Consider the following 14693-nt stretch of genomic DNA (forward strand, 5'->3'; position numbering starts at 1 on the left):
TGCTGGTCTGACAGAGCCTGGTGGAACCACTGAGACTATGGCCCCTAGCTGCCCTTCAGGTCTGGAATTGAACCCACACCTGTGGTTTCCAGCCAAACAGAAGACAGGCATATGAGTTAAACATTTACCTGAGGTAGATACACTCCTTGGAGAGAACATTCATTGAGAAAGAAGGGCTGCCTATGTACAGGGAGACAGTTCAGGGGGCAAGAGTCCATGGAGGGATGGACACTGGGAAGAGGTAACTATGGGGAGGAAGTGGGAGGGGAGCTGTTGCATTGTGGTAAACGTGGTCAATGTCATGAAACAAAGTATATATAAACTGCTGTATGGAAAGTGAATTTGCTCTGTAAATCTTCACCCAAATCACACACACACACACAAAAATTAGCAGACTCTATTAAATTAAAATGCATATAGCCCATGAGGCTCTCCAAGAGAGTCACTTGCTCATGTGCTTAATGAGGCATATGCAAGAATATTCATTGCAGTCTGTAATAGTGAAAATTAGGAAAAACATAAGTGTCCATCCACCAAGGAATGACTAAATTGTGTATCTTCATACTAGAGAATACTGTGCAACAATGTAAAAGAATGCAGAAGATTGCTTTGAATCAATATGGATAGATCTCTAAGACATGTCACTGGCTGACAGGGAACAGAAAGAATTTTGGTGGTGTAGTGGATAAGGTATTTGGATGCTAACCAGAAAGTTCATGGTTCAAACCCACTATCTGCTCTGCAGGAAGAAGATGAGGCAATCTACCTCTGGGAAGATTTACAGCCTTGGGAACTCAATGGAATATGAGTTGGAATCGACTTGATGGCCATAGATTTTTTTTTTTTGGATAGCTGCAGAGTGATAGGTATAATACTTTACTTGTGTAAAAAAAGAAAACAGATGGAAAGAAAAAAAAAGAAAGATGAAAATTACTAATAAGCATATCTATTTTCTCTTTTCTATAGGTATACGGGATCAGCAACTAAATGTATAGAAAAAGATCTAGAAGGATAGACACCTAGCTGAGAACTGTGGCTACTTGTGGGGCCCTGGGGAGGGGACTGGTATCAGGTGTGGTAGTCAAGTGGGACTTTAGCCTTAGCAGTAAGGTTAAAATTTTTACTAGAAGAGAATGTATTAATGTGTTATTTGGATAATTTAAAAGAAAAAACACTTTTTATAAAATCATTAGGAGTCAGCCAAGCATTTTCAGGGGATGCTGTGGACTGTAAGGTAGCCTGGCTTCACATGTCTCCACTCTCTTGCTATGTGTCATAGCCCCCTGTTGCCATACTCATTGGCCTCCCTACTTCTGAGAGTAGGGCCAGCTATCTCTCACAGCACAGCTGAGTGTTGACAAATGTGGGACAAGAGGCAGGCACAAGGTACATGACAGCCAGGAGACTGGATGATAAAGCTCTTCTGTTGAAAGAAATTCAAAGGGAGAAAGGAAGAAGGCCACAGAAGATCTAGGCCTGGCAGACAGTGAAGAGTATTCAGAGATTCTGCATTCCTCTCCCCAAGTCCCCACCTCTCCTTTCAGCAGCTCCCCTCTCCCTGAGGCTCCTTGCCCAGACTTGAGAGACTTGGATCTGGGCTGCATCTAGAACAAGAGCAGAGCTAGAGACAGAGCAGTGGTCTGGGACAGCATCAGGATGAGAAAAAAGGTGAAGTAAGTAAAAACTGTAGGAGCTGGAAAAGGGGCTGGAGCAGAGGCAGGGTTTGCATCAGGAGCAGAAGTTCTATTTGCATTCACTTGGGCAGATAAAGGGTAGTCAGTGATAGATAAAACCACTACCTATTTCCTTCTCCAGCATGGAGCAAAATATCTTTTACCCATTGGAGTAGTAACCCTAATTCCTACTCAGTTAGCTACATAAGAGAGGAAGAGTTTTCCTACCAAGTAAGGGCAAAGAAAGTACTTTTTTCCATTGGAGCTGGACCAATGGAGCTCTAGGCAGAGGGCAGACCCCTGCCAAGGCTTGGTCCAAAGGCCTGGGCAGAGATAGCTAGAGGTGCTGCCACCACAGCTATAGGAAATGGAATCTCGGGGGTGGTGTGGTTAAGAAAAAAACACTTTGTTTTCAATAGATCCACTCCTAAGGTTACCAAGAAAGTTCAGACTGACACACAGCCCTCATCTTCCTCCACCCACTCTGTAATGACTTCAGAGAAGAGTTATGGGAACTGAAGTGCTCCATCCCAAGAAAAAGAAGGGCTTCCTTTGAGGTTAAGGTGTGAAATGACAAATACTACAGCATCTAATAAGCCTTTTCCAATGCTGAGACCTTGCTCCCACCTCCAGAGTCTCAGCACAGACTGGGGAGAAGGTGAGAATTTAGGCTCTTAAATACATAAGAAAAGCTATTATTGTATCCTTTTAGAGCTAGCTGAGTGACCTGCCATTAAATGAGAAATGCTCAGGAAGGGGTTTATTTATGACAGGCTTGAGGAGGGGGGCTAATTGAAAATGTGTAGGGAAAATTATGGATCAATTAGGAAAATACTTCTCTTCCTTCATCTGGGTGCAGAGTATCTGGTCTGTAAGAACTAACTAGGAGCTGTGTATGTGTTTTTGCCTGATTTAACAGTTACCAGATGGGATACGGAATAATGACACGGAATACCTGGGTGGCACAAGTGGTTAAGCACTTGACTAGTAACTGAAAGGTTAGTGGTGTGAGCTCACCCAGAGGTGCCTAACAAGAAAAGCCTGGCAATGTGATCCTGAAAGGTCACAGCCTTGAAAACCCTATGGAGTATAGTTCTACTCTGCACACATAGAGTCATCATGAGTTGGAATTGACTCGACAGCAATAGGTTTATATCTGCTTCATGTAGTGTCACATAGTGATAATGTAGAACTTAAAGGGAGCTTGCCTCGGAGTGCCTATATCTACCATCCAGTCCTGTTCGAGTCTAGCAATATTGTTCTAGACATATTATTCGGTAGAACTTTCTATGATGAAAATGTTCTATATCTGCACTGTCCAATCCAGAAGCCACTAGCAACATGTGACTATTAAGCACTGGAAATATGGCTAAAGTGACTGAGCAGTTGAATTTTAAATTTTATTTAATTAGTCATATATTAACTAAATAGCCATGTATGTTAGTGGCTACTGTACTGGAAAGCATAGTTCTAGATTAGCTCTGTCCTGTTGGTTTGGGGAGGGGTTTGTCAAAGGGTAGGAGAAGATGCACAGTGGAGGCTGGCAGCAAACAACACTATCAAGACTGAAGCTGGAGTAAGCACCATGGCAGTATATACCTTTACATCACAAAAGTTCTCAAGCATCTGTTTTTGCACACGAAAGGCTTGAACAAATGATGTTATCAGAAAATCTTAAAAAAAAAAACAGAGGGATATACTAGTGAGATAGGGTGATATGGGACAGGTATAGCAAACTCAGAATGTAGAACAGTGTAATCCTGCTGATATCTCACTGAAACCTTCATTTCCATTCCCATTAGTGAAAACCCCCAAAGCCAGTAGCCAAAGGAAGCACTAAGGTTTGGTTACCCTATGTGGTGGTTAAGTTTGTGTGTCAACTTGGCTAGGCCTGATTGAGTGGCTGGGCAGTTGAATGCAGCATTCCCCATGATGAGACTGGTAATCAACTCCATGGTGGAATCTACTGTGAGCAGCTAAGTAGCTGCCTTAGGGATGTGGTCTGTTTCCTGTATATAAGGAGAAGCCTTGGGGAATGGTCTCTAGCTAATGGCACGCTTCAACCAGGCATGTAGCCCAGTCGTTCAGCAGCCTGCCATGCTCTGCTGACCTTGGGACTTTCAATGGACTTAATTAATAGCCTGCTGTGTGGTTTGGTAACATCGGGACTGTGCCTTTTTACTTGTCAACCTTGGGTTTGTCAGTCTCAGCAGCCAGCAGCTATTGGAGTGAAGAAAAGCCTCTAGCTCCAGTGGGCCGGGAGCAGGAGGCAGAGCTGAGTCCCAAGGTTGAGGGGCTTTCACCAAGCTCCTAGAGCCTGGTACTTTGAACTTGGACGTAAAGCCTCCAAATTGTAAGAAAACTCCTGTTTGTTAAGGCCATCCCATTTGCGGTACATTCTTGACAGAGCGGCACTGGGTAACCAGAATACCCTATCTTCCATGGGCAGTGACTCAGGAAGGAAGAATGGCAGGTTGAAGGAGGCTACATTTTCTAATCATTTAGATGAAGATCTTTTGAGGCCTTTAGGCAAGATGATCCTTTAAAAAAAAAAATTATTGTGATTTAGGTGAAAGTTTACAGAGCAAACTCATTTTCCATACAACAGTTAATACACATTTTGTTTAATGACATTGACTGCAATCCCCACAGTGCAACAGCTCTCTTCCCACTTCCTCCCTGTAGTTACTTCTTGTGTCCTTCCTTCCTATGCATTCACCCTATATGCCTGTCTATTGTTTGTATGGAAGCCATGGGAGTGAGTTCAATTCCAGGCCTGAGGGTTTACCCAGAGGTCTTAGTCTCGGGGGTTATCAGGCTCTATCAGACCTGTCCTGGTCTTTTTTATAATTTTGAGTTTTTTTTTCCATGCTGTTCTCCCACTCAATCTAGGATCTCCTGCACTGATCCCTTTAGGTATAGTTAACAGTGGTAGCCAGGCACCATTTAGGGCTTCTAGTCTCATGGTCATATAGGCTGAGGTTTGCATGGTCCACTAGTCCTTTGGACTAACTCTTTCCATGTATCTTTGGTAGGCAAGGTGATTCTTAAGGTGGTATAAAAAATCTTGGAAGCTTAGACAATAAGTGAGCCCAATAGCCTCCCCTCTTCCATCCATCCCCAAGGCATGGCATGTCAATATAATCTTCCTTCCACTTGTTCTTTCTTTTTTTTTTTTTAAAGTAAACTTTCATCCACAAGAACAACAAGAATTTTATCATCCACATCCTTCCTGTAGGCTCCCATTAGATCCAGGATACAGAATTTCCCTTTGGAAATCCCCAACACCTCTGCTATATCTGGCATACTAGCCAGGGGTCAGGTTGTAGTAGCTACTAGTAAGTAAGTGCCTGGTGCTGACCTTGTTGCTGCTTTGGTGATGGTAGGAATCAGAAGCCACTCCAGGGAACATCCCAGGGGCCAAAGCCAGGTTGGAAGAAGGGAAGAAACATAGAAGAGGCAGGTGGGATGAAGGGAAACAAAGACAAGAAGAAACATCTTGCCTCATGTCCATCTCTTATCAATGGAAATATACCAATGGAGCTTCCTGAAGCACAGTTCTAAAAACACTCCTCTCTTCTTGCCTCAAAAGCCTCCAATGTCTCCTTACAACTGCAAGGTAAAAGCCAAATTCCTAAGCTTAGCTAGTAAGGCCTATGCTCACTGGGCCATAGTACACTCTGCATACCATGTCTGTCGCAGGCAAACTGGTCCTCTTACTTCTCCCACGCACATCAGACTGATTCGAACATCTACATCATTTTTTACATCAGCTATTTCTACCACCTAACCCACCTTAATCACTTCTTAAGATCCAACTAATATTGTACCCTTCTGGAAGCCTTCCTCAACTATCCAGTTTAGAGGGGTCTCTTCCTTCTTTTGGGAGCTCTGGTGGCACAGTGCCTAAGGCATTTGACTGCTAACTGGAAGGCTAGCAGTTTAAACCCACCAGCTACTTCTTGGAAGGAAGGTTGGGCAACCATAGGTAGAGATACCACCTAGGAAACCCAAGGAGGGGTTGCTATGAGTTGAATTGACCCGACAGCAGTACTTTTTTCTTTTTTCTTCCTTCTTTTAGTGCATCTATATTTCTTGAGTAATGTTTTCTGTTATTTAATTCTTCAGATGGCTAATAACTCCTATTAGATAGAGCCCGTTATAGGATGAGCTTATAGGATGTGCTTTTATTATGTCCGAATTTCCCATACAGTCAGTTACTCAGTATGTTTTGATTTATTTCAGCACACATATTCTGAATACCAAATCTGTGCCAAAAATCATACTAGGTGTACCTATTAGGTTACATACAGATAACTGAGAGGTAGCTGTAGTGTATTAGTACATTTATCCTATCTACAGACATAGACCAGTTAGACTCAACTCCTCTGACTCTTCTCAGGCTGGAAAACCTCCTTTTGATGAAAGAGACTATTCCCTATATCAGACCCAACTCTTCTTTTAAACACAACCTGTCTTCCTGCCCCTTACAATTACTCTCGCATATCTCAGAAGCCCAAAAACATTCAATGAGGACAGATATTATTTATGGAGAAATCCATCTCAATTCCTAATATTGGGCAAAACCTGGACTCCCTTCTGTGAGGACTAGCAAACAAATAAATCAAAATTTCAGACAAACAAATAAATTTAGCAGTTCAAAAGACATGACCCAACCTGAAGAACAAGAGCAAATACCTCTTGTTGTTGTTATATGCCGTCGAGTCAGACCTGACTCATAGTGACCCCTCCTTGGGTTTCCAATTAGGAAAGACAATTACTGAAGGAAACAGAAGAAACCTTTATTCAATCTCTAATCCATTCCTTCCCAATAGAATTCAAAAGGACTGTGCATCAAGAAGAATAACATAGATCAGAGAAAAAAGTTTAGTGAGAAAAAATTTAATTGCACAATTGCAGTTTTAAAGTCCAAGTGGAAGCAGTGAATAGCACACTCTACTCCTAAGGTTACCAAGAAAGTTCAAACTAACACACAGCCCTCATCTTCCTCTACCCACTCTGTAATGACTTCAGAGAAGAATTATGGGAACTAACGTGCTAACGTGCTTCATCCCAGGAAAAAGAAGGGCTTCCTTTGAGGTTAACATGTGAAATGACAAATATTACAGCAGCCTCTATATTTTGGAAAATGGAATCATCAACCGTGAATTAATGAGCAAACTTGAGAAACTGTCTAAGAAATTGGAAGAAAACCACAGAGATAAGAAAATTATAAGACTTGGGACAGAAATCCAGATGAGGTAAAATAAGTATAAAAGAAATTTCAGAAAGGGAGAAACTATTAGACTGAGAACCCATGATCAAAGAAATGGTTGAAGAAAACTTCCTCAAGATATAAAGGGTTCCAAATGCCAGGGATACAGCAACACAGCAGTGAACAACTCATTCAAGGTACCGGCCCTCACTGAGTACACAGATACATTATCAAGAATATTTCAGATATCAGTAAATGCTTTGAAAAGAAAACAAAACTGCATAAATGGAGTTAGTTGGTGGCAGAGCGGTTTCTTTAGATTGGGTAGTCAGGGAAGAATTTTCTGAGGAGGTGACAGATGAACTTAGTCTTTAATGAAAGGCATTAGTCAAGAGAAAAAGGCTTCCAGGTAGAGGGCATAGATAGTGTGTGACATGTTTAAAGAAAAGAAATAAGGTCAGTAAAGCTAAAGCACAATGAGCCAGGAGGAGAATAGTATGAGATGAGGTTGAAGAGGTAGGCTGGGGATAGATTACAGAATATAAACCATGGTAAGAATATAAATGTAAGGGAAGCCACAGGTGGTCTTTCAGCTGGAGAAAGATCAGTTGAGTGCAGAATGGCTTGTGTAAGGTAAAAGTGGAAGCAAAGAGACCAATTAAAAACATATTTCAATAGTCTAGGTGAGGGATGACAGTAAACTTGGACTTGGGTTTTAGCAGTGGCTATAAACAAAAGAAGCAGAGAATAAAGAACTGGGATCAAAAATAAGGATACATGAAGCAAGAAAAAAAATCAGAAGTAGCAATAGCTTTCGAGACAAAAAGTACTAAAGGGAATCAGAGTTATTTTATCGATAACCAACAAGGAAGACAAACATCAATAAATATTTCTAGGCTGAATAACAGTTTAAAAATAAAACAATAAGGAAGTAAGGAAGACAATTCAAGGAAAAAAAGTATAAAACCACAATTGTAATGAATACCTTTAACATGCCTCTTTCAATCTTTAACAGATGAAGTAGAAAATAGATAATCATACAGAGGATTTTACTATTAACTAAAAAAAACCCAATAAAACTTGGCTTAATAGATACTAAACACTATATCCCATGGATATTAAATTTACAATCTGCTCAAACAGTCATAAAAACAAATTTCCCAAAGCAGGAATTTCATTGCTCACATTTTTTTACTGTAATGTAAAAACAATAGAAAGAATAAGAGTTTAAATGAAACTCTCAACCATCTTGAACTTAAAAAAGAATAGTCATCTAAATAACACTGAGTCAAATGCAGAGGAAAAAAAAAAAACCCTGCAAACAGATAAATAAAAGCAAACATCAGTTAACATGCGACATGTTAAAAATATATGGGGTGTTGCCTTAGTCATCTAGTGCTGCTATAACAAAAATACCACAAGTGTATGGTTTTAACAAACAGAAATTTATTTTCTCACAACTTAGGAGTCTGGAAGTCTGAATTCAGAGCACCAGCTCTGGAGAAAGGTCCTTGCCACTTCAGCCTTCACTCCTGGGAAATCTTCATGTGGCTTGGCATCTTTTTTCCCACACCTGCTTCTTAGCTTGCTTGTTTTAATCTCTTATACATCTCAAAAGAGACTGACTCAAGATATACCCAGCACTGATCTTGTTTTACCAACATAACAAAGACAATCTATTCCCGAATGGGATTATAATCATAGGAATTTTAACACATATTTTTGAGGGACATAATTCCATCCATAACATTCAAACCTTTGGCCCCCCAAAATTCATTTCCTTGCTACATGCAAAATACATTCACCACAGTACATCATCCCCAAAGTCTTAAATCCGAGTCTAAATTCTCATATTTTGAAGCATCTAAATCAAATATGGGTGAAACTTAAGGTGTATTCTATGCTGGGGCAAAATTCCTCTTCATCTCTTAATCTGTGAAACCTAGACAAGTTACCTGTTTCCAAAGCACAGTGACAGAACAGGCACAAGGTAGACATTTCCATTATAAACATGAGAAATTGAGGCAAAGAAGGGATAATGAGCAACCAGCAAGTCCAAAACCCAGCAGAACAATTTACATTAGCCTTCAAGGCTTGAAAATAATCCTCTGTTCTTTGGAACCATCTCCAGATGGTTCCAAATTCCAAACTGTGGATGCTGCTGGCCATACCCTCTGGATTCTGGATGGAGGCTCCTCAGCCCTGGGCTTCAGACCCACCTTCCAAGTCTACTGAGATGGCAAGTCTTGTTCCCTCCACTTTGGGTGGCCCTTTTCTCCTAGTCCATCTGAGTGGTGACCCCACTCCCTTGGCCCTGGCAGGCCCTGTTCTTCCATCCCTTGGGCATGACAGCCCCACCCTCTTAGCTTTGGGCAGTGATCCCATGCCCCGGCACACCTTAACAGCAGCCTCACACTCCAGAACCAAGTTGGCAAAAGTCCAGATGATACATACACTCTTTGAAACCTAGGAGGCTGGGACCGCACCCTTTGAAACTAAGGCTCTGCTTCCTGTGCTCCTTCCAAGAGTTCTGCTGTTCCCCGAGTAGCTCAAAGGATGGTCCTTTTCTTTTCATGTGGGACAATAGATGTAGCTCCTTGGCCTATTTCCTGCTTATAGAATCCCAAGAGGCAGAAAGTGTTCTTTCATTTCACTCTTTCTCTGTCCCCTTCAGTCTAAGCTGATAGTTTTCTATTGTGATAGTTGGTTAGATCCATCAGTCATAGGCTCTATCTCTTTAACAAAAGGTTGTGTAGCCACATCCTTGGTGAACATTCTAGGACATGTGTCCTTAGTTTGTACAACAGAATTTTCCAAATATTTGTTTTCAATTTGAACAGTTCATTTTAAGTGCATCTCTTTCCTCTCACATTTTATTATAAGTGGTAAAAAGAAACCACACAGCTCCTTTAAGATCTTGCTTAGAAATCTCATCAGCCAGATATTCAAGTTGATCATTTACAAGTTCCACCTTCCACAAAACATTTTAATATAATTAAGACAAATCCTTTACTATTGCATAAAAGTACTGCCCATCCTCCATTGTCCAATCACATCAGCCTGTGACTGATGGATCTAACCAACTATCACAATAGAATTTTCTTTTAAAGCCTCACCAGAAGCACATTTAATGTCCAGATTTCTAGCACAATTTTGCTGCTGCTGCCACATGTATTTTCTAAGGCGACAGAAACTTTCTCCACAACTCTTCTCATTTCCTTCTGAGCCCTCATCAGAATTGCCTTTGACATCCCTAAGCCTACCAGCAATATCTTCAAAGCAATCTAGAGGTTTACTATTATCCTTCAAATTCTCCCAGCCTCTACTCATTACCCAATTGCAAGACTGCTTCCACATTTTAGGTATCTGTTAAAGCAACACCCCACTGTTCAAGTACAAAATTCTGTCTCTGTTATCTACTGCTTAGTTATAACAGAAATACCACAAGTGGATGGATGTCTTTAACAAACAGAAATTGATTTTCTCATAGTTCAGAAGGCCAGATGTCCTAATTCAGAATACTGGCTCTAGGGGAAGGTCTTCTCTCTATGTCAGCTCTGGAGAAAGGTCCTTGTCCCTTCAGCTTCTGCTCCTGGGCAATCTTCATGTGACTTGGCATCCTTCTTCCTCCATCTCAGCTTCTTAGGTTGCTTATTTTAATCTCTTTCATATTTCAAAAGAGATTGACTTAAGATACACCCTACATTAATGCTGTCTCATCAACATAACAAAGACAATCCATTGCCAAATGGGATCATAACTTCAGGCATAGAAGTTAGAAATTGCCACACACACACAAACACACATAGGTTTTAAATATATTTACATACATTTCAAAGAGGCAGAGAAAGAATCTACAAGTTTTCTAAAACAAATGATCTAAGCAAAGGGAGGGGAAAGTGTCTTCCTTTTTTTCTTTTTATTGTGAGTTGGGTGAAAATTTACAGAGCAAATTCATTTTCCATTCAATAGTTTATATACATTTTGTTTCATGACATTGGTTGCAATCCCCACAATGCAACAGCTCTCCTCCTACTTTCTTCTCTGGGGTTACCCCTTCCATGTGGCCTTCTTTCTTATACATTCTACCCCTTTGAAAATTTGTCCTGTACAAATGCTGCCCTTCTGATCTCTCATGGTTGATTGTTCTAAGGGGTATGCCTACCTGGTGTAAGTGTTCACCTCATAGGCCTGTCTACTCTTTGGCTGGAAGTCAAGCCATGTGAGTGAGTTCAATTTCAGGTTTAAAGGGTGATTAGAGGCCATAGTTTCTAGGGTTTCATCAGTCTCTATCTCACCAGTAAGCCTGGTCTTTTTTATGATTTTGAGTTTTGTTCCATATTTTTCTCCCTTCTATTCAGAATCTCCAATTTTAATCCCTTTCCGAGTAGTTGGTAATGGTAGCTGGGCACCACCTAATTCTTAGGGTCATGTAGGCTGAGGTTCCCATGGTCCACAAGTCCCTTGGACTAATTGTTTCCAAGCATTTTTACTTTTCTTTGCTCTTCTTTGCTCTGGACAGGGAGGGACCAATTGTTGCATCTTAGATGTCCACTCACAAACTTTTAAGACCTCAGGTGCAACTCACCAAACTGGGATGGAGAACAATGTTTTTGTGTAGTATGTATGCCAACTAAACTTGATGTCCCCTATGACCATGGTCCTGAGCCCACAGGCCCAGTGACTCACTCCCTCAAGGTGATCAGTTGTGGTGAAGAAATTTTCATAACTTTTCCCCCTGTTGGCTCTATTATATATATGGACCAGCCACTCCTTGGAAGTAAGACTCGGCAATCTATTTCTGTAGAGATACCACCTTGGAAACCCAAAGAGGGGTCACTGTGAGTCAGAATCAACTCGAAGGCAGTGAGTTTGTTTTTTGGCTTTTTATAGTATATACAAATTCATATGTGGAAATATCTTCCGCTCAACCTATATATGATCATGGGTATATTCTCTTTCACCTACCCATACTGGATCTTCTTGCCTGCCTACTTATGTATCAACCCATAGATTAATGTTAATTAACATTAATCACAATAGCAGTATTGTGTATATAAAAGTATTTACCTTTGTTATCTGTACCGCTTGTGTACCTCTCCATGCTTTTCCTTTCCTTAGTGTTATTGTGCTGGAAATATGCTTTTGTTATATTGTCTTGTTCGTCACCCAAATCAATATATGCCTCTAATCTAGCTAGTAATTTTTCCTCCTCTCCCCTCCCATCCCTGGTAACCAACAAAGAAAGTTTCCTTCCATGTGTAAACTTTCCCTTAACTTTTTACAACAGTAGACTCACAATATTTATCCTTCTGTGACTAACATAATTCACTCAGCATAATATCCTCCAAGTTCATCCACATTATGAAGTGTTTCAAGGATTCCTCATTATTCTTTGGTGTTGCATAATATTCCATTTTGTGTATATACCATAGTTTAGTTAACCATTTATCTGTTGATGGGCACTTAGGTTGTTTCCATCTCTTTGCTATTGTGAATAGTGCTGTGATGAACATGGGTGCGCATATATCTATTTATGCCCAAGCTCTCAGTTCTTTAGGATATATACCTACAAGTGGGATTACTTTATCAAATGGTATTTCTATTTCCAACTTTTTAAGGAAGTACCATACCACTTTCCACAGTGGTTGTATCATTTAAAGCTCTACCAGCAGTGTATGAGCAGTCCAGTGTTTCTACACCCTAACCAGTACATGTTGCTTTCTGTTTCTTTGAATTTTGTTATTATTGCTGGGGTGATATGATATCTCCTTGTTGTTTTGATTTGCATATCTCTAATGGTTAATGATTGTGAGCATTTCTTCATGTGTTTGTTGGCCATCTGAGTATCTTCTTTGGTAAAGTGTGTCTTCATGTCCTCTGTCCATTTTTCAATTAGATTGTTTGTCTTCTGAGGTTGAGGTGTAGGTAGGTTCTCTTTTTACTCTTTCGGAGAAGTCTTTTGGTGTATGTAAGAATTTAATTTTTAGAAGGTCCCCAGTCATCTAGTTTATTTTCTGTTGCTTGTGCATTTTGGTTAAGTTTGGTAGTCTATTTATGCCATACATTAAGGTCCCTAAGTTTGTTCTTTTTTTTGGTTACTTGGTAGCATAGTGCATAAGGCATTTGATGCTAACCAACCTTAACCACCACACCACTATTTTCTCTTTCATGAACTTTTTAGTTTTAGGTTCAAACCCACCAGCCACTCCTCAGAAGGAAGGTTGGGCAATCTACTTCCATAGTGATACCACGTCAGAAACCAAGGAGGGGTTGCTATGAGTCAGGTCCAAGTTGACAGCACATAACAACAACAGTGCTGCTCTAAAAGGAATATGCCACAAATGGGATGGCTTGAAGAAACAGGAGTTTATTCTCTTACAGTTTGGAGGCTTTAAGTCCCAGTTCAAAATGCCAGGATCTAGGGACTAGGTGAAAGCCCTTCAACCTTGGGCTTCAGCTCTGTCTCCTGCTCTTGGCCCATTGAAGCTGGAGGCTTTTCTTCACTCAGCTGCTGGCTGCTGAGGCTGACAAGCCCAAGGTTGACAAGTAAAAAGGCACAGTCCTAATGTTACCAAACCACATGACAGGCCATTAATTCAAGTCCATCAAAAGTTCCAAGGTTGGCAGAGCATGGCAGGCTGCTGTACAATGACAGGGCTACACGCAGGATTCAAACATGCCATAAGCTAGAGACCATTTCCAAAGCTGCTGCTTATATACAGGAAGCAGACTGCATCTCTAAAGCAGCTACTCATCTGCTTGTGTTGGATCCCACCATGGAGTTGATTGCCAGTCTCATCATGGGGAGTAACTACCACCAGCTGCCCAGCCACTCAACCAGGCCCAGCCAAGTTGACACACAACCTTAACTACCATACCCCTATTTTCTCTTTCATGAACTTTATAGTTTTAGATTTTACATTTAGGTCTTTGATCCTTCTTGAGTTAGTTTTTGTGTAAGGTGTGAGGTATGGATCTTGTTTCATTTTTCTACAAATGAATATACATTTTTTCCAGCACCATTTGTTAAAGGGACTATCTCTTCCCCACTGAATAGGATTCACCCACTCACCGCTTTGTCAAAGATCAGCTCTCTATGTTGTTGTTGTTGTTGTTGTTCCTAGGTGCCGTCGAGTTGTTTCCGACTCATAGTGACCCCATGCACAGCAGAATGAAACACAGCCCGATCCTGCACCAGCTCCACAATCCTTGCTATACTTGAGCTCATTGTCACAGCCACCATGTCAATTCATCTTGTTAAAGGTCTTCCCCTCCTTTGTCGATCCACCACCTTATCAAGCATATCCTTCTCCAGGGAATGGTCCCCTCTGACAACATGGCCAAAGTAGTTGAGACGAAGTCTGGCCATCCTCGCTTCCAAGGAGCATCTCGGCTGCACTTCCTGCAGGACAGATCTGTTAGTTCTTTTGGCAGTCCATGGTACCTTCAGCATTCTTCACCAGCACCACAACTCAACAGCATCAACTCTTCTTCAGTCTTCCTTATTCATTGTCCAGCTCTCACATGCATAGGAGGCAATTGGAAATATCATGGCTTGTGTCAGGCATACCTTAGTCCTCAAGGAGATATCCTTGCTGCTCAGCACTTGAAAGAGTTCCTTTGCAGCTGACCTGCCCAGTGCTACATGTTGTCTAATGTCCCGACCGCTGCTTCCATTGGCCTTGATTATAGAACCAAGCAATGTGAATTCTTTGACAACCTCAATCTTCTCTTCATTTATGGTGATGCTGCTTATTGGTCCAGTTGTGAGGATTTTTGTTTTCTTTATATTGAGATGTAAT

Source organism: Orycteropus afer, unplaced genomic scaffold (genome assembly GCF_000298275.1).
Source record: "Orycteropus afer afer isolate SDZICR_OR568_19922 unplaced genomic scaffold, OryAfe1.0 scaffold00112, whole genome shotgun sequence".
In the NCBI taxonomy this organism is placed as follows: Eukaryota; Metazoa; Chordata; class Mammalia; order Tubulidentata; family Orycteropodidae; genus Orycteropus; species Orycteropus afer.